The 18,466-nt window shown below is 44.0% G+C and overlaps 1 protein-coding gene across 9 annotated transcripts in view; it reads left to right on the plus strand.

Moving 5' to 3' along the window:
• The first annotated feature begins 213 nt into the window (after positions 1 to 213).
• Positions 214 to 18,466, plus strand: part of PCGF5 (polycomb group ring finger 5) — a 114,752-nt gene continuing 96,499 nt past the window's right edge. For 5 of the 9 annotated variants that reach the window (XR_009463075.1, XR_009463073.1, XR_009463076.1 and 2 more), the window contains exons 1-3: positions 214 to 399; positions 14,217 to 14,287; positions 16,435 to 16,545. The gene's annotated coding sequence lies outside the window, so the exon portion shown is untranslated. Of the gene's footprint in view, positions 400 to 687; positions 1,060 to 14,216; positions 14,288 to 16,434; positions 16,546 to 18,466 lie in introns of those variants that run through there. The other 4 variants (XM_059729965.1, XM_006275992.4, XM_059729962.1 and 1 more) reach the window with 4 other exon arrangements.

An 18,466-nucleotide genomic window follows, 5' to 3' on the forward strand; every position in this document is an offset into this window, starting at 1 on the left:
GCGCAGGCCCCAGATGCGCCGCTCCCCGGAGTCTGTAGCCGAATCCCCTTGTCTCGCCGCCGCGGGGCTGCCGGGGGCAGGGCCCCGCCAGGCACGGGGAGGGTCCCGGCCTCCCGCCGCTACTGGGCAGGCGCAGCCCTTGCGCACATGCCCGCTGAGGCCGCATCCGGCGCTCGGGCCGAGGCTGGTGCTGAGGCCGGGGCGGGGCCGGGCGGGCGGCGCGAGCCGTGCCCCAGTTTGCGTCCAATCAGCGCGCGCGGTGTGAGCCCCGCGCCGGGCAGCGATGCGTAAACAACCCGGGAAACTCCTCCGCGCCGCCCGCTCCCGCCCCTGGCCCGGCCCGGCCCAGCCCACTCCACTCGCCCCGGCGTTGCACCGCCCGCCTGTGGCCGGCAGCAGGTAATAGGGGGAGGGGGGTTCATGTGTCACAAGTCGGCGGGGCCGGCGCCGCGCAGGAACTTTCTTGCTGTTGTCGCCGCCGGGAGGGAGGGAGCGAGCAGGGGCCGCGCAGCAGCGGGGGCTTCCCTCGCCGGGAGCTCGCTGTTACATAAGCCGCGGGCGGGCGAGCGAGCGAGCTCGGGCCGGGGACGTGCGGTCCCTGCCGGGCCCGTTCACCTGCCGCGGGGCGGGGCGAGGCGAGGGCGGGAGCTTGTCCCTTCCCGCCTTGCTGCCTCTCCCGGGGAAACGCCGGAGCCGCGAAGAGAAAAGTTGGAGAACTTGGGATTGGGTCCCGGGGGCGGCGCGTGAATCACCCGCCCCGCGCCGGAGCCTGGCGGTGAATCATCCATGCCTGGCGCAAACAGCCGCATGCCGCGCCGGGGGGAGCACAGCTTTGTTGTTGTGGCCGCGACGGCGCCCGCGCGACCCGGCCGGGCTTCCCGGAGCCGTGACGGGGCTGCTGCGCGCGGAAAGTTTTGCGAGGCTCGGCTGTTTGTTTTCCTGGCACGGTGGGAAGGGACGGGGCTGAGCGGGAATCCCCCTCGCCTTCATGAGCGGACCCTGCGGCTTTCTTGCTCAGATGAGACCCTGAAGGATGAGGAGAAGGCCTTGCTATCTGGGGTGCGTGGGTACAAATCTGGTTTTGAGCAGGACAGCAAAGAAAATGCCATATTTACCTAAATCTAACCTGACACTGAATTTACAACAACCCCTTCTCCCCCCCATAGTAGAGTCTATACCTAGAAAATTACTGTTATCATAAATTTGTTTCAAATTTGACCCTTTCTCTAATGTAGCAGGACAGCCAGCAGTGTGTGTTTGGTGGGAGGGGCAGGGTAAGGGCAAGTGCAAGTAGCCTGACCCTGACCTGGCTTCCAGCACTTGCTCTTCCCTGGTGTCTGCCTCCATTCCCCACTCCTCCCTTAGCCATTTGGTCCCCCACTGCCCCATGCTTCTGCACAGCGACTTCCGTAGAGGGTGTGGGGCCTGGGGCAAATCACCCTGTGTGGGGCCCAGACATGGGGGGGAAGGGGCGGGGGTGGAAGGGTGGCAAGTGACTGGGTGTGAAGCCGGCCTGGCTCTGTGGGGCCTGGGGCAATTGCCCTGACTTGCCCCCACCTCCCCCACCAGGGACGGCCCTGCCTCTGCAACAGGTCTTGTGTTGCCCGATGTCTCCCTGGGTAGATTCTTGCTGCCTCTTGCTGCAGATGTTGCATTTTCACTTGATACTCAATTCTAAAATAAGGCTTTGGTTTTCCCTTTGTTGAATGGGGAATCAAGTAAATATGGTTTATGTCCTAACACTCCAAGCTAGGGGCAGTCTCTGTCGAGTATGACTCTTTTTTTAATCTGTTCTTAGTAAACCAGAATAAATTCTCTAAGAGTAAAATTTAATATGCCCTATAACCCTGCATTTTGGGATACCGCTTGATACACTTGCTACAGCTATACCCTTATTATTATAAGCTAATGCCTGTTCCTACTCCTTGATAATCATTCCACCCAGTGGGAGGAGGGCTGGACTTGGAACTTCTGAAACTTCTCTTTGGAATCCCACTTGCATCCCTTTCAGTCTTTTCCCTGACATGCCCATCTCCTGCATGGGGAATGTAAAATAACATTAGCATCATGTATTTCTCTACAACAGTTCAATACAGTAAGCAGAAAGTTCTGAACGTATGCACGCACCTGCAATTCAAGAGCACATGTGTAGTGGAGTTATTTCATAGGTTCCCTTTAAACGCTGCTTTCTCTCTTGGCCAGACTATTTTAATCTCTAGTGGTATGAACTTTATGATTGTAGCTGTTCTCTAGATAGAAGTAAGGGAAGAAAAAATGTTCTTAACAGTATTGTTGGTAGTAATTTGTGCATTAGTGTTGGAGACAAAGGTCATGTCTTCATTTTTGTTGAATGCAGGGGTACTTCATAAATAACAATTCCGTAACTACTGACACATTGCAGCTGTTAAATGCAAAAAGATTAGTTTAGTTTTAGTGTTTGCCTTGAAAATTTCAACACCTGAAAATTAGGAAGTTCAGAAGGTAGCAAAGTTGAGCTGCAGTCACAGGATAAAGTATGAAGTAAGAGTTATACTTCTAAACAAATAACATTAATCAAAACTAGGTGTGCAGCATGGCTCAGTTAACAGATCTGGGAGCTCTAATTTAAAATACTTTTTTTGTGCTTAAATAATCGACCTTAGTACAGCTTGAATGTCTTTTTGAAGAAATTATAATGAAAAAAGTAAAACAAAATAAGGTGAAAAGGAAAAAGCCTCACGTTCAATGATGCCATATACAGTTTTGCCCAGAAGTAGAACTGAGCTTAAATCAGTCAGGAAAATGGCAGAGTAGCAGTGTAAATGGGCTCCTCAGGTGCTCTTTCTACTCTGGTCCTTTGTGCTATTTTGATACCATGAGTTTCACAGTAAAATTGAAACATCCCAAGTTTCACTTTGCAGCCTGGAGATCATACAGAATAAAGTGAGGTGAAATGGATAGGTTTCAAGTAGTTCCAACACAGCACGCTCCTCAGGATTGCTAGGCAGATTACTGTGTGATCCCCAGCAAGACCCAAAGAACAATGGGATGGATGTGAGAGAGTAGATATAAGTGAAGTGTCAAATGAACTTTGAATCCTGTTCCTTTTGTCTTATAGTGGGGTGTTTAGGCAGTCTTCTATGTGATATATATATATATATATACACACATAGATATACTATACCTTAAAAAAAAACAAAAACAACCAAACACGCTTTTTAAAGAAAGCGTGAATAAAATGTGAAGTATGAAATGAGGTAGGTATTATCTTGCTTATGAGTTATCAGATGTTGCTGCCTGCTTTGCAACATGTGACAGATGATTCTGTGACATGCAAGATAGATAGCAACAGCACTTTTGTGTAATTGTCTTCCAGCCACTTAAAACTGGATATGAGCAATCAGTCTCCCAGCTGAAAAAATAATGAGAAGCTCTCCTCGCTACACTTTCTGGTTAAAAGACCTGAGCTGGAGACGTGCAGTGGTCCAAAGCAGACTTCAGGGCACTGTTCTAGAAAACAGTGCTACCAGAGGCAAAACCAGGAAAAGATCATTGGTCAACTTCTCCACAAACAACTCCACACAATTCACATTAGTTTGATCGTTTGTCTGCAGACTCCGTGAATGGAGATGCTTGTTGTGGTTCTTGCATGTTAGATGATGATTAATTATATATCTTACTAACCACACATTTCAAACTACAGTGGGGCCAGAAAAGACCACTGTATGCAGCTTTCCCTTTAGCACTGTTCATTTCATCTTGCCTGTTAAAGTCTGATCTAACATGCTTCTAAATTTTGGCCATTTTCCGTGATAGTATATTCTAGTGATGCAGTACTTTTTCCCTTATAGTGTTTCAGTGAATTTAGTATTGTGGAGAAAGCCAACTTGGCAGCCATTGATTCTAAAGCCTTTGATCAACAGAGTGGGGGCAGCACAGAGAGCAGCCTCAATCATACCCTGGCAAAACTGCCTTTGGCAGGGGAGAGTATTGGTTTCTTGTTTGTCTTTATGATAATTTACCATTTTAGTCCTCTTCCTGAGAACTGCTCAATAGGGAGCCAGTTATGGTGGGATATATATTTACACTTGTTTGTTAGTTACTCAACTATTCTCACGTACACTTTGTTACAAACAGAGATGCATTCAAATCACAGAGCCCCAGGGCCAAATTTTGCAGGCTTGCCATGGCCCTAGGGTCCAATTTTGTGGGCAGATTGTGGCCACCCTCCTCACAAAGGGTTGGGGCAGCTGGCAGACGCATGGGCTTCCCTTGCCCCCTGGCTCCACTTCCCACCAGGCCCTGGCCTGCATGGAGGGAGGGAGAAATTGGCCTCCCCTGGCCCTACGTGGGCTCAGGGATGTGCTGCTGCTGCTCCCTGGCCAGACTACACTCTCTCTCATCTCAGCTGGGTTCTGCTCTCCTTGGCACTATCCCCCAGCCTCCACAGCACATGCTTATCATGGGATGAGCCCAGCTGGCCTGGGTGGCTGTGGCTGCCAAGAGGAAAAAAGAAGGGCCAGGCCTGTCCCTTTCTGCCTGGGCTGCAGGGCTGAGAGGCTGCATGAGGGCAGCCCTCACCCAATCAGTAGTCAGGGGCAGGGGTAGCAGCCATCTTGGCCTGAGTTTGCATTTTCTGCAAAAATCATGAAAAGGTGATTTCAGTACATCCCTACAAATAAAACACTGAACAGCTCTTATGTAGTAACAGTTTATGCTCACTACTGACTTGTGTAATATTTGATTTGCTAGCCTAAAGGTGAAATACCTCCAGAGCATTTTAATTTTGAATTCATCCAGCCCCTAAGAACTTTCCTGATAATCGGCCTGATTTCTCACACGATTGGACATTGGACATCAAAGACATTGATCCTGGTTCTGTTGTCACCTGAGACTGATTAATTCTCTTCCTCCTTAAAATCTCTACCTTAAATGTATTTGTAGACATAAAGAGCTTTTATTAGTCAAAGGAATATGGGGCTGGAAAGGGCCTCCTGGACCATTGAATCTAGTGTCCTGCATTTGCAGACTGTCATTTAACTGATGGAATCTCCTGAATCACAACCTCCAACCCTCACCCACAACTACAAGGAACAGTATCCAAAATGCCAAGAACATGCCTGTATTACAGGTTTTAACCTGTTGACAAGGGCTATGCCAGCATCCTGCCATTGCAAGAGTGGGGAATAGTTAATATGCTTAGATCCTAAGAAAAAAATGAGGCTCCATGCTTCAGCAGAAAGCACCCCGCCTGCAGTCAGTACCAGCCTGGTCTAAGAAGGAAAGTTCTTCCCCAGCTCCCACTTCGGTGATTAGTATAACCCTAACCAAAAGAGCAAGATCAGATTGCCTGGGGTTGGTTTTGTTCAGTGTCTTAGTCAGTGACCTGGAAGATGGCATACAGTGTACCCTCAGTAAGTTTGCAGATGATACCAAGCTGGGAGGGAGTAGTAGATACACTGGAGGGTAGAGTGAGGAATCAGAATGACTTAGACAAATTGGAGGATTGGGCCAAAAGAAATCTTATGAGATTCAGCAAGAACAAGTGCAGAGTCCTGCAATTAGGATAGAACTATCCCATGAAGTACATACTGGGGGCTGACTGGCTGGGCAGTGGCTGAGGGTTACAGTGGACAATAAGCTGAATATGATCAGGGCCGGACACAGGCATGGGCACATGGGGCAGCTGCTGGGGGCCTGAAAATGGTGAAAATAATAATTATTATTATCATTATCTCTGGCAAAAAGGGGCCTGATACTCAAAGTTTACCCAGGGCTGCCAGGAGCCTAGGTACAGTGCTAAATGTGAGCCAGCAGTGTGCCCGTGTTGCCAAGAAGGCTAATGGCATACTGGGCTGCATTGGTAGGTGTTGCCAGTAGGTCAAGGGAAGTGATTATTCCCCTATATTCAGCACTGGTGAGGCCACATCTGGAGTACTGTGTTCAGGTTTGGGCCCCCCACTACAGAAAGGATATGGACAAATTGGAGAGAGTCCAGCGGAGGGCAACCAAAATGAGGGGGCTGGGGAACATGACCTATGAGGAAAGACTGAGGGAACTGGGCTTATTTAGTCTAGAGAAGAGACTGAGAGGGGATGTGATAGCAGCCTTTAGCTACCTGAAGTAGTGTGCCAGAGAGGATGGAGCTAGACTGTTCTTAGTAGTGGCAGATCATAGAACAAGGAGCAATGGTCTCAAGTTGCAGCATGGGAAGTTTAGGTTAGATATTAAGAAGAATTTTCTCCCTAGAAGGGTAGTAAAACACTGGAACAGGTTACTCAGAGGTGGTGGAATCTCCATCTTTGGAGGGTTTCAAAACCCGGCTAGACAAAGCCCTGGTTGGGGTGATCTGGAGATGGTTCTGCTTTGAGGAGGAGGTTAGACTAGATCATAGTTTCTCAACCTGTGGTACATGTACCCTTGGGGGTACGTGAGACGCAGGCAAGGGGTACGCGGGTACCCCAACACTCTCTCTCTCTCTCTCTCTCTCTCTCTCTCTCTCTCTCTCTCGCCCTCTTTTCTTCTCTCTCTCGCCCCTTCCGCCTCTCAAAACTATGGCAAAAAAGTTGGTGCGCTGCGCATTGTGTGGTGCTTTCAATTCCCCAGTAATAATTTGGCATGCCATGCTTTGCACGGCACTTGGTTCAGCCCTCCTAACTTTGGCCAACATCACCTCTAGCCCAGGTACTTGAGTTGTGCACCCCTGGTGTAAAAGGTGGCAACCCTACCCACACCAGATCAGACATCCGTCATATCACGGCCTTATATACACAGCCCTTCTTCCAACATATGACACACAGTAGTTAGTCTGAAAATATAAAATCCCCTGGAAAATTGAGTGTTGGGGTACTTATTAAATTTTTCAGAAGTTAGGGGATACTTGCTACTTAGAAGGTTGAGAAACGCTGGACTAGATTACTTCCTGAGGTCCCTACCGACTCTAACTTTCTATGATTGTGAGCTACAAATAGAATTGAATCAAATTGGTAATTTTAAACACAGTGAAAATAGGGGAAACCAACAGGTTAGCACAAGCTCTTCAAGATGTTTTTGAGTGCTACAGTATATTCCCTGAACATCTCCATGTTTATATTATAGTTTTTCTCCTTTTCTAGCCAAGTGAGAATTATTTTAATAGACTTTCTTGGTGGACTGACTTCTTGCATATTAGCTAGCTGCATTTCTTTATTCTGCATAAGATGTACAATATTTTGAATCAAATGGTGATCTCCATCATAATGAACTGGAGGCCTTTAGTTCCTTCCCACAAATTCCTAGTGGCAGCTTAACGGCAAATTTGCATTGATTGACACCCTGCAACTTTATTGATGTCAGAGATATAGGGTGGTTCAATGAAGAACTTGGCTTTTAAAATGTCTTTACTGTTCTGCTGTTCGCTCAGTCAGCTGGGTGTTTCTTGTACCCAGTTGGTCTTTACCATGTATTGAAAGCCATTTTCTTCATTCAGCCATTGGTTTTCATGAGAATTTTTCAAGATTAGAAGCTTACAGACTGAAAGAATTTGGAAAGTTCTTCTTTCAGGCTGCTATGCTTTTTGCTGTAAGTACAATGATAATGTTCCCTGTGACCCTTTAAAGGCATAACCAGAATTCAAAGTCTACATCTACATGAACACAGTTGCCCTGAAGCAGGAAGTCTTGAGAGAAGTCTGGAGGTAACTGTGTTTTTGCTACCATTGTCCCCAAAAGAAATAACTTGTCCCAGAAAGAAACTGTTCTGGATTGGAACAGGTTCTGGAGGGTAAAGTTTCCTGGGTTAGGGAAGACTTAACTTTTTCAAAGGGTTGGTTGCATCATGTGTCCACAACTTTTTTCTTTCTTTTTAACCTCAAGGCAGTTGGGGTTTTCCCATGCTATGGGACAACTGAGGGTCATTCTCTGCCTAACTCGGTCTAGGGCAGGCGTGCTCAACCTGTAGCCCACGGGCCATAGCTGGCTGCTAAGCCATCTCATCTGACCTGTGGGGCTGCCCATGGGTCCAGAAATTTGTCAGCAGGGAGCAGTGGCCATTAATATCATCACCCTTCCCTGCTGCCAAGTTCCCAAGCCCTGTGTGTGTCCCCTTCCCCCCCACTTACAGGTCAGGACCAGGCAAAGCCTTCTTTCCCCCTGCAGGGCCTGGTCTACCTCCTTTCCCTTGCAGGCCAATGTTGGAACCAGCCTGCCCCTCCACGGTCATCCATGCTGCCAGATGGTGCCTGCTATACCTGACCCGGCCACTGGGTCAGGACCACTGACCGGATCTAGCTTGTGGAGGGACCAAACCAGGCATTGCCCATCTGGCCTGCTGGACAAGCAGTTTGGGCACTGCTGGTCTAAGGCAGTGGTTCTCAACCTTTATAGACTCCAGGCACCCTTAGACTCACAGCACCCCTCAGAAAATGCCAGTTCTTCATTTTTGCTTTTTTTTTTTTTTTTTTTTTTATTACAGGGAAATAGTAGAGCAGTCTTTCTGTTGCAAAGGACTCGGAAAGACCACAGCTATGCATTTTCATTTAAAATCCCTGGGTTCATTTTGTGAATGATATTGATAAACCTAACCGTACTAATATTGTGTGGCACCCTTGAAAGGATCTCAAAGTTTCCCTGGAATGTTGTGGTACCCTGGTTGAATATTACTAGTCTAGGGGTATGATTTTTGCTTTGGGCATGGGAAGTTGGGCATTTAATTGAAGGAGGTTCAGTAAGAACAAGTGCAAAGTTTTGTACTTAAGACAAAATATTCAAATGCACAAATACAAATTGGGAAATGACTGGTTAGGCTGCAAAAAAAGACAAAGGCACTATAGGGGACTGCAAGCTGAATATGAATTTACAATGTGTTATTGTTGTAAAACAAGCTAATAGCCTACCAAATTATAGCAGCACTTGTTAATTGCAAATCAGGGGAACTGATTCTTCCACTTCTTTGGTGAGACCTCACCTGGGGTACTGTGTTGAGGTCTGGGCATTATGCTTAATGAAAGATGTACACAAATTGGAAAGAGTCCAGCAGAAAGCAACAAAAATAAATAAAGGTCAAGGAAACATGATTTGCAAGGAAAGATTAAAAGAACTGGGATTATTTAGACCAAGAAATGGACAAGACAAGAAAGTATGACATTAAATCACAACAAAGGAAATTCAGGTTGGATATGAAGAAGAACTTTCTAACTAGTTAAGCACTGGAAAAGATTACTTAAAGATATTATGGAGTTTCTATTATCTGTAGCTTTTAAGAACAGGTTAGACAAACACTTGTCTGTAATGTGCTTTAGGCAGGGTTGATCCTGCCTTGAGTAGGAGGTTGGACTAGATGACCACCTGACATCCCTTCCAGTCCTAATTTTCTATGAGTCCAAAGCCAGAGTTGCATGTAAGGTGGTGCCTACTCATGTTCTGATTGTTTGGCAGCAAATACATCTTTAACTTTGGAGGGGCTAGAATTACTCCATTCCTTTTGTGCAGTTTTGTGAGCTTATTGTAACGTCTAACCACGACATATTTGTTTCTTATCTACAACAGACACAGAAAATAAAAGCTATAGAAATGTTCCTATACTAAAAATCGTATACCAGTTCCCTGAAGGAAGGATAACCTATTTCATCATATAAAAAGCTGGGAGGACTTAAGCACCTATTCCTTCCCCATGGTATCATACCTGTACTGCACCCTCTGTCTCACTCCTTTTTTCAATATTTTTTGGCTTTTTCTAAGACTTCCACAAGTATGCCCTAAAGGCTATGCTACATGGTAAAAAATCCCATACCCAATACTACTGAATTATGAAACAAATCACTTACGGGACATGCATGCCCTCGCAAGCCACACTCAGGCTCTCATGGTAGCATAAATTCCTATATGCAGAGCAAGCACCTGATAAGCTTCTCACAATTACAAAATATATATGTAATATTTTTCAGTGATATGCTTTTACATGCATTTCTTCAAGAAGGCAAATTAATTTGCCACTAATTGTCTGCAAACTGATTCAGTCTTGGAAAATCATTTGGTAATCCTGACGTTAAGTGGTAAATTTAGCCAGAGGAGGCTGTTTAAGTTATTGACATTAAATTAGGGGTGCACCGATAGAGATTTTTTTGGCCAATACCGGTAGCCGGTTTTTAAGGAGGCATATCAGCTGATACTGATCCATTTTTTGATTATGTAACTGAGCAGCTTGAAGAGCAGTATCTGGCTGGTAAGTCTGTTATGGTGGAAGGGGCATGCGGGGGCAGATCGAGGCCCCTGCGGTGAGGGTGGGAGTGGGGCTGGGGCAGGGGCTGAGGCAGGTGCTGCCCAGGTGGGGCATGGCATGGAGCTGCAGCTTGTCCGGGGGACATGAGGGGGATGGTTCTTGCTGCTGCACACACCCTGGGAGGGCATGGTGGGACGTGTGCCCCCAGATCTGCATGCAGGGTGGGCTGCTGCTGTGGCCTGCGGCTGCACCAGGCTCTTCCCATTGGGGGCTGAGGCATGGGCAGCGGTACTGCTGAGGAGACTATGGGGGTGAGGCTGCAGCCACCCCAAAATTTACCATAGCTCCCCAACCAGCATTCCCTGTAAGCTATGTGGTGTGCGTGGCACGCAGGCATGCCTGGCAGTGCAGCATGAGCACACCTGCATGGCTGCGCACACCACACATCTTAGAGGGAATGCTGCCCTCGACCCCGCCTTCCAGCACCGCTGCTGCCTGCCCTGAGTGTAGCCTAGCCCAGCCCCTGCCAGGAAGAGCCCCAACCTGCCCTACCCCACACAGATCCAGGAGCACATGCCCCTCCCCTATGTCCTGCCAGTGCACGCAGCAGCAGGAGCCCTTCTCGCTGCGCCCCCCCCCCCCCCATGCCCCTGGGATGAGCCGCAGCTTTGTCCCTCACTGCAGGGGCCCTCAATCTGTACCCACCACAATCCCCCCTCCCCTTACACCACAACAGGCTTACCAGCTAGATGCAGCTCTTCAAGCTGCCGGGCTGCGCTCCTTGCCACCTACGTGCTGCGCTGCGGCTGCGCTCGTGCACAATTTATTGGCCACATCAGGCAAAAAAGCCGATTTCCAATATAGTCAGTTTTTTCTTTATATCGGTGCAGATCCAATATTGGACTGATGTATCAATGCACCTCTAGATTAAGTGGTTTGTGACAGTATCCAGAGTGATAACGAACAGGGGGTGTTTTTGTTTTTTAACATTATATTTTGTTTGGAAGTTACCTGCTACTGATAAAGGTTGTGATAACAGGTAGAGTATGATATAAAGAGGAGTGATATTGTTCAGATCTGACTACAAAAAGTTATCACCAAGTTGAATCAATGAAAACCAAAGTTTCATAAATAAACTTTCAAACATGATAGTTAAGTGCCTAAAATTATTGCCATAATAATAAAAAAATATAATGATGATGTGGCAGATGATAAGATCTTAATTTCCTGAATCTGAAGATATAGGTAGAAAAAGAAAAGGCTGGAAATTCAACAGAAAATTCGCCCTTTTACTTTCTAGACATAGAACTTTTACTTCTCGTTTATAAATATATTTGTGGCACGGTGTTATCCATTATAAATTTATTTTAATTTTGCTTCAGAAGTTTGTTTTATTAGCTTCCCTACCACAGGAGTTCCAGGCCTTTCACAAAACCAAGAAACTATTATCACTTTAATGACAGAATGTGAAATACAAACTTTTAACAGTATGGAAGTTGGAAATATTAGGTCTAATCTTTAAAATGACTCCAGTATTAGCTTATGTTTTAATATCTTTCATAATAAAGCATATGAAGATTAGTAGAATTTTCCCATCATATATTATGAGTTTAGAATTCAGTTCTAGTTAACTGTTGATCACATCTGACAGCCAGATGAATTTTTTCTTTATAATCCAGTGAGTATAGTAGTGATCTTAAGGATGAGTAGCTGATCTACTTGAAATAAGATTTGTATGAAGTTCTAAGTGACTTTTACAGAAACATATCAAAATAACATTCAGGCTCTTGTATAATCCCATAATGAAAACATGTTTTTCTTCTTTAAATCTTGGTTAACTAGCATGAATTTACAGTTGAATACAATTAAATGTTTTTTGTGTTCATGATTTTATGGAATTTATTGTCTTTACAATAATTTTTATACAAGCAGTGATGAATAGTTTCAAAGGCAATAGATACTTATAGGATAATTTTTATTATATAGAAACTTATGATAGGATAATATAGGTATTCATCAGTCAATGCTGTATTTAGAACTTCCCTTCCTAAGAATTGATTCTACTGGATTATATGATTAGACTGATCATTTTGATTTTTTTTTTTTTTTCATTTTACCTTTTTATTTCATGATGATTAAAGTGAATTTTCTCTTCCTTTCATGACTGTCCACAGGCTTATGCCCAAGTTTGCAAAAGGCTGGGCTCTCAGTGATGGTTAGATGCATGCAGGTATATATAAAATAACAGGCTGTGGTAAGAATTGGCACCCTTCGTTGGTGCACATTTAATGTGCACCTGCACCTGATGAATGAACTTTTGCATATACACGTCTAAAAATTGAACCATAATTTGTATTTGTTACTAGATTGAACAAGATCCAAAATTGCCATCAACTCTGAAAGAGCTTTTTTACTGAATTCAGAGAGGCTGTATTTTATCAAATCCTTATAGAAACACTCAAAACCAATAACATCTAGCTTTACTCACAGTTTTCATAGGAAAAAAAGCCCCTTCAAACTGATGGAGTTTTCATATTGAATCAGTACTAGTGAGAAATTCTGAATTTGCTGTTACTGTTTTTCACTTTGCAAAACAAGTGTTTAAATGTGTGTGATGCATGTTAAGACAGATAATTAACATATGTTGTTACAGCTTGGATGACTTGTCACTCCTGCATGCTTGCTGGGCTTGTGACCCAAGCTTTGTGTCCCATGTGCTCTTGACCGGCAAGGATTTGGTTGGATTTAGGCATTGCTTTGACCGTAGACCTTGAGGGTACAGCCTCTGGGTGCATGTTCCATATCTGAGACTGTGGCAGTGGGATCCCCACAGAATGCTTGGTTCTTGAAAGTAAACCCAACTTTCCTAAGGTTTATTGATAGCTGTAGTATGCTCTCAGATGGCCATAGTTTTGGTGGCTCCTCTGACATATTATGTGATGGTTGTACAGGGGCACTGCAAAATTATTTCCGAACACACACTCTTACACTTTTACTTTGGAGTTCCCCATGGTTTAGTGGTAGAATCCTTGTCTGTCACACATGAGACCTGGGACAGTTCCCAGACGCTTATACAGTTATAGCCGGGGAGGTACCAAACATCTGGACTCAGTCTGGACTTTTTGATTCTGTCTCAATGACCCAAAGTGGGGATGGAAGGCCTGGGCAGCCTCTGCTCCTTTGTACTCCTGCCTACACATATGACCATGCATACACCATGATCCAGAAGGACTGACAGTTGCCAAACCAACCATCTACTTTGACTTTACTTTTACTTGCACAGGGAGCCCAAAGGACACACAAGTTTATAAAAATTATTAAATGAATAGCCCTTAGGGTTTTTGTCAGTCCTTTCAGGGTCCTTTTTGCACCCTCTTCCTGCTCAGCCCTTAGATTCTGGTCATAATTTTTTCTTGCCCCATACCATACGTAAGTTTCCCATAGCAGCTGAAAGGTTCCTCCCCTCAGAGAGCACATCCCTTTTTAATAGCAGTTCCTAACTCTTTTTCTCGCCATCCATATTCTGGTGTAACAAAACATATTGTTAAAGTATGTATGATGCTTAGAGAGAGTTACGTAAATCAGACAATATCTAAATGATGTCTGCAGCAATAGACCTATCTATATATCCACTTAACAAGATGACTTTGAATTTGTATTTGAATGTTCAGCTACAATAGATTCTTTTAAATGTACGCTAAATAAATATACAGTGTTCTCTTAATTGAACAAATAACTAATTATTGTAGCCTTGCTTAGTAGAATAATTTTCTGGCATTTAACAAGTCTCTTATCCCTTGTTTAAAGCTTCATTTAAAAAAATACTACAAAGGGATTTCTGTCTTGTAAGTGCCAGAATTTCTCTTGAGCTTCCATTGTGGGTCAGGACAGAAGTCAGTCTTTTACCATATTGTAAACCATCAATTTTTAATGTTTCCTCAAAGATGAGGTAATGTGAAAATAGAAATCTTTGTTTTTTTTCCCCAAAAATAGGTGAATTGCAGATTGATTGAATTTTTTTTTTATTTATTTTTTTTTAGTTTTCAGTCCAAGCCTCACAAATCCAATCAAGAATCAGCAAAAGTACAAATCTGTGGGACTAAGTCCTCAGGTAATGTAAATTGGTATAAATTCCATTGTCTTCACATGGCCAGGTCAGGATTTGGCCCTATGTGTGACCATAGGTTAGTGACTCAAAAAGGGTTTGCTGTGCCATAAGTGTCAGAAGTGTACCCTGAGATCGCACTATGTGAAGAAGTAAATACTAGGGCTGTGTGAAACAGCACCCTTTTGTTTTGAATTCCATTTCACTGTTTTGAAGGGACAGTGTTTTGTTTAGTTTAATTTTGAAACACTGTTCCATTTCATTTCATCGAAACTGTTTTGCTGTTTTGACGTGTTTCGACGTTTCGCCCCTAGGCTATAATGGGGAATCACGAAAATGCCTGTGACTTTGTAATTTCTTGCCTGATTCGAATGGAAACACCAGGGAGGGTAGCCCTTGCTGAGGTCACAAAGCCTGTCAAGTTTCGAGGAGATAGGTGCAGGGGTTTCTGGTAAACTACACCTCAAGTTGCTGACAAGCAAAACTTGTGACGTACATACGTGTGTGTGTGTGTGTGTGTGTGTGTGTGTGTGTGTGTGTGTGTTAAGGTGCGCCCTCGCTGCTGCTGGGGCCTCTACATGACACAGTACTGTGCCCCAATGAAGTCGTCTCCTTCCCTACAGCCTCAGTCCAGTCCACCACTTTAAATAACAACAGGTAAGTAAGCAGCACAGTAGCACCAGCAGCATCTCAGGCCGCCAAACTGTGACAGAGCCTTTCTTTCCTTTCCTGCAGGAGCTGCTTCTTCAGCAGCTGCCAGAGAACTCTTCCTGGCAGCCCCAGCCCTGGGCCTTAGATGTGCCCAGGGCCCTGCCTCCTTCCTGTCAGCTGACCGGGGACAGGTCCTAGGGGTGTAGGTTGTGGCCATGTTGGTCTGAGGACATGGCACTGGCAGACAAGGTTCTTTGGGTCAATCTGATATCTTTTAGTAGACCAGGGGTGGGCAACATGCGGCCCATGGGCCAGATGTGGCCTGCCAGGCCATTTTATGTGGCCTGCAGAGCCCCTAAAAAATTTAGAAAATTAATATTTATCTGGCCCTGACTGCCTGTCAGGCAGCCCTCAATGGCTTACCAAAACTCAGTAAGTGGCCCTCCACCCAAAATAATTGCCTGCCCCTGTAGTATATTTCTCCAACTATTCAGTTGGTCTATCTTAGCAAACTTCTGGTTTGAAAAAACCTTTTTTCAGGCTGAGGGAACACCTGCAGTTGGTGTGTGTGTGCGTGCATGTGCGTTCTTCCTGGATGGAAGGAATAGTAAGGAAGCTAGAGGCTGGCATGCAATGCAGGCAAGAAAGGCAGTCAGTGAAAATGGAGGCATCCGGGGGTCGGGGACAGGCTCGGGTGGGGGAAGGGGTATATTGCAGGTAAAAGTGGAGAGGTACCTGGGGAGTCAGATGTCTGGCAGGTTGTAGTGTCAGAATTCCAGTGTCTATATTGAGTCCATGAGTGTCTGTACCTAGGAGGTTGATGAAGTACAGTTCACAGGCTCATCTGTGAAAAGTGGCTTGTAAATTCAAACAAACAGTGAACCTCCCTACTGTCATCACCAGAAGCCAACTTCCTACAGCCCAAAACGCACCAAATCCAGACCATGCCATGACAAGAAAAGCAAAACCTGCCAACAATGTATCCAGTATGGAGATATCTTCACAATGCATGTCTCCATCAGGGCACCAAATGCCCTGATGGAAAATACATAGAGACATGAAGCAACAACTGCGCACCAGAATGATAGACTTTTGGTGTGTGCCCAAAGACAAGAACACCCAACTACCTGTGTCCAGTCTCTCAGGCCAGATCCTCAAAGGGAATTTACAAACCACTTTTCACAGGCAAGCCTATGAACTGCATTTCATCAACCTCCTAGGTATAGAAACTCATGGACTCAATAGTTTCTGTGTTACATTTTTTTTAAGGATTTTTCCTATACGTACCATAAAAAATATGTTGCTGGTATATGCTGTTTTTTTCCTGCAGGACTTTGTCGTCTAACTTTGTCTTTTATCTCTCCTGTCCTTTGTCTGCCCTCCTCCCTTCTGTTGTTATAGGGTTTCTTTTCTGTAAGAGTTCTTACCAGGTTTTGATATGAAGGATAATTTTTTTTCTTTATTTATTTTCTCTTTTCTTTTACATGTCACTCCTTTACAAGCATGAGGATCTGATAAAAGCTCCAGGTAGAAGATAAGGAATTGGAAGAAACTTCAGTCTACTGCAAAGAAAACAGAAGGATCAGGGAGCGGACTCTAGAGTAAAAGTGCTGGTATGAAATTATAAATATTTTTGTTGGAATTTAGTTCGGTATCTAGAAGAAAAAAACCTCACCTAATATAGAGCACAGCTTCTAAGCAGTTCTGCTTGGTCTGTGCTGGCCAGGCAGCATGGTTGAAACTATTTGTACTGGAAGGAACCTTATTTAAAAGGAGGTTCTCCTCTTCTGCACGTGGAGCCAAATGATTCTTTCAGTCTTTGTTAGAGGTTGTACAGTGCCCTCAGTCCTTATAGATGATGTTAGGCCAGTCACACCCCTCTGCCTTCTAGCATAGCCTTTAAAATGCTAATTTTTGGAAAAACTTAAGATGATCCTTTTTTCAACAATATCACTACAAATTATGCAAAAATTACTTGAGGCGCATCTTTATATTACAGTATATCAGTGCATATTCAAGTGTATCCTCTCCATGATATTAATCACAGTTAAAATTACTTATAATTTAAATAGTAGGTAATGTTATAAAAATGATAGGAAATGCAAAAGTATTGCTTCAGAACAAATGCAACTTACTGAGACAGCCAGTCAGAACTGCAGCATCCAGGATCTTTTGGGGTCTATTGAATTTTGGGTCTTAATTAAAATTATACAAGGAATTGATATAATTCCAGAATCACTTCTTGGCACTGTTTACTGTGAAGGCATTAATGAAAACTCTCACTAATTTAGGGACCACAGTTTGGCTAATTACAGTTGTGATGAGAAAATATTTAGATTTATATATTGTTACATATGGATATGAAAGCATCATGAAAAAAATCAGTTTTAATAAAATACACTGAAGAAACTACACTCAAAGGGACTTCATTGCCTCTTTTTTTTTATAGCATTACGTTTTCATTTTGTGACTAATAATTGTTTCTGTTTAGTCATTTAAGGATTCACCAGGCTGAAACAGGATGCTTCCCTTAGAAGTTACACACTTTAGGAAATGGCTTGTTTTCACTAATGTTTGAGGGGATATGAGGAGTTCTCTCTCTAGGTTAGAGACAAAGACTTTTTTATATGGTTTTTGGATTCTTTCTCTGGTTTTAATCTTTGCAATAAAATAAGGTCATAATAAAGTAACATTGTCTGCTGGGAGGAGGCCTTGCTTGTTGTCTGGGACCATACTGAATTTAAATAACAGCTCCTCTTTATTGTTTACTGACTGTGGCAGAATTCTAGCTGCAGCATTTGTATTGCCCAAAGTCTGTCAATTGTGCATACAGGACGAACAGCAAGAAAAAAGGGGATGGGTATATTACAGTAATAATCTAAACAAAATAACACAAATGTTTGAATAATAATCTATGCATTAGCAGAAATACATTGGAGATGTAGTATTTCTAAGGTCTTATAATAGAGATTTCCCTTTAGCACACATTTGATTCAACTGTTAACCTAAAAATAATGGGGGGGAAAATGTAGTAAAGAAGAGACAGAGATGAAAGAGTGACTATAAGGAAGCAGGATTTTTTGCTAGTGTTCACATCCTGCAGACTTTTCTTGCATTAAGTTGTAAGAAACACTGATGTACACACTTCTTAAGTATGCAGGGAAGTATGGGAATAACTTTAAAAATCAACCATTATGTTCCCAATATCATCGGTAATCCCTCACAGTAGAGGATGATTGTCTTTCATGATTCTCTTACCTGTGGGTCTGAAGATTGGTGCAAAAGCCAACTGGAGATTGACAGGTTCTATTCTATTGCAACTTTAACACGTATTTCTGTCCAGGGTGGATAGATCTGGGTTCCTGATTTGGTCCACTACATGCTGTTTCTGGCACTCCTGCTTTCCTGTCTCCTGTTCTTGTCATGAGGTTTCAAAGTACTGAGATCCTTGCAACAAACTCTCCTTGGTGATAGTCTCCCATGAGTTGATGTGGGTGTTGCACTTTTCCAAGTTGGCCTTAGATGTCCTTGAAG

Source organism: Alligator mississippiensis, chromosome 6 (genome assembly GCF_030867095.1).
Source record: "Alligator mississippiensis isolate rAllMis1 chromosome 6, rAllMis1, whole genome shotgun sequence".
Lineage (NCBI taxonomy): Eukaryota > Metazoa > Chordata > Crocodylia > Alligatoridae > Alligator > Alligator mississippiensis.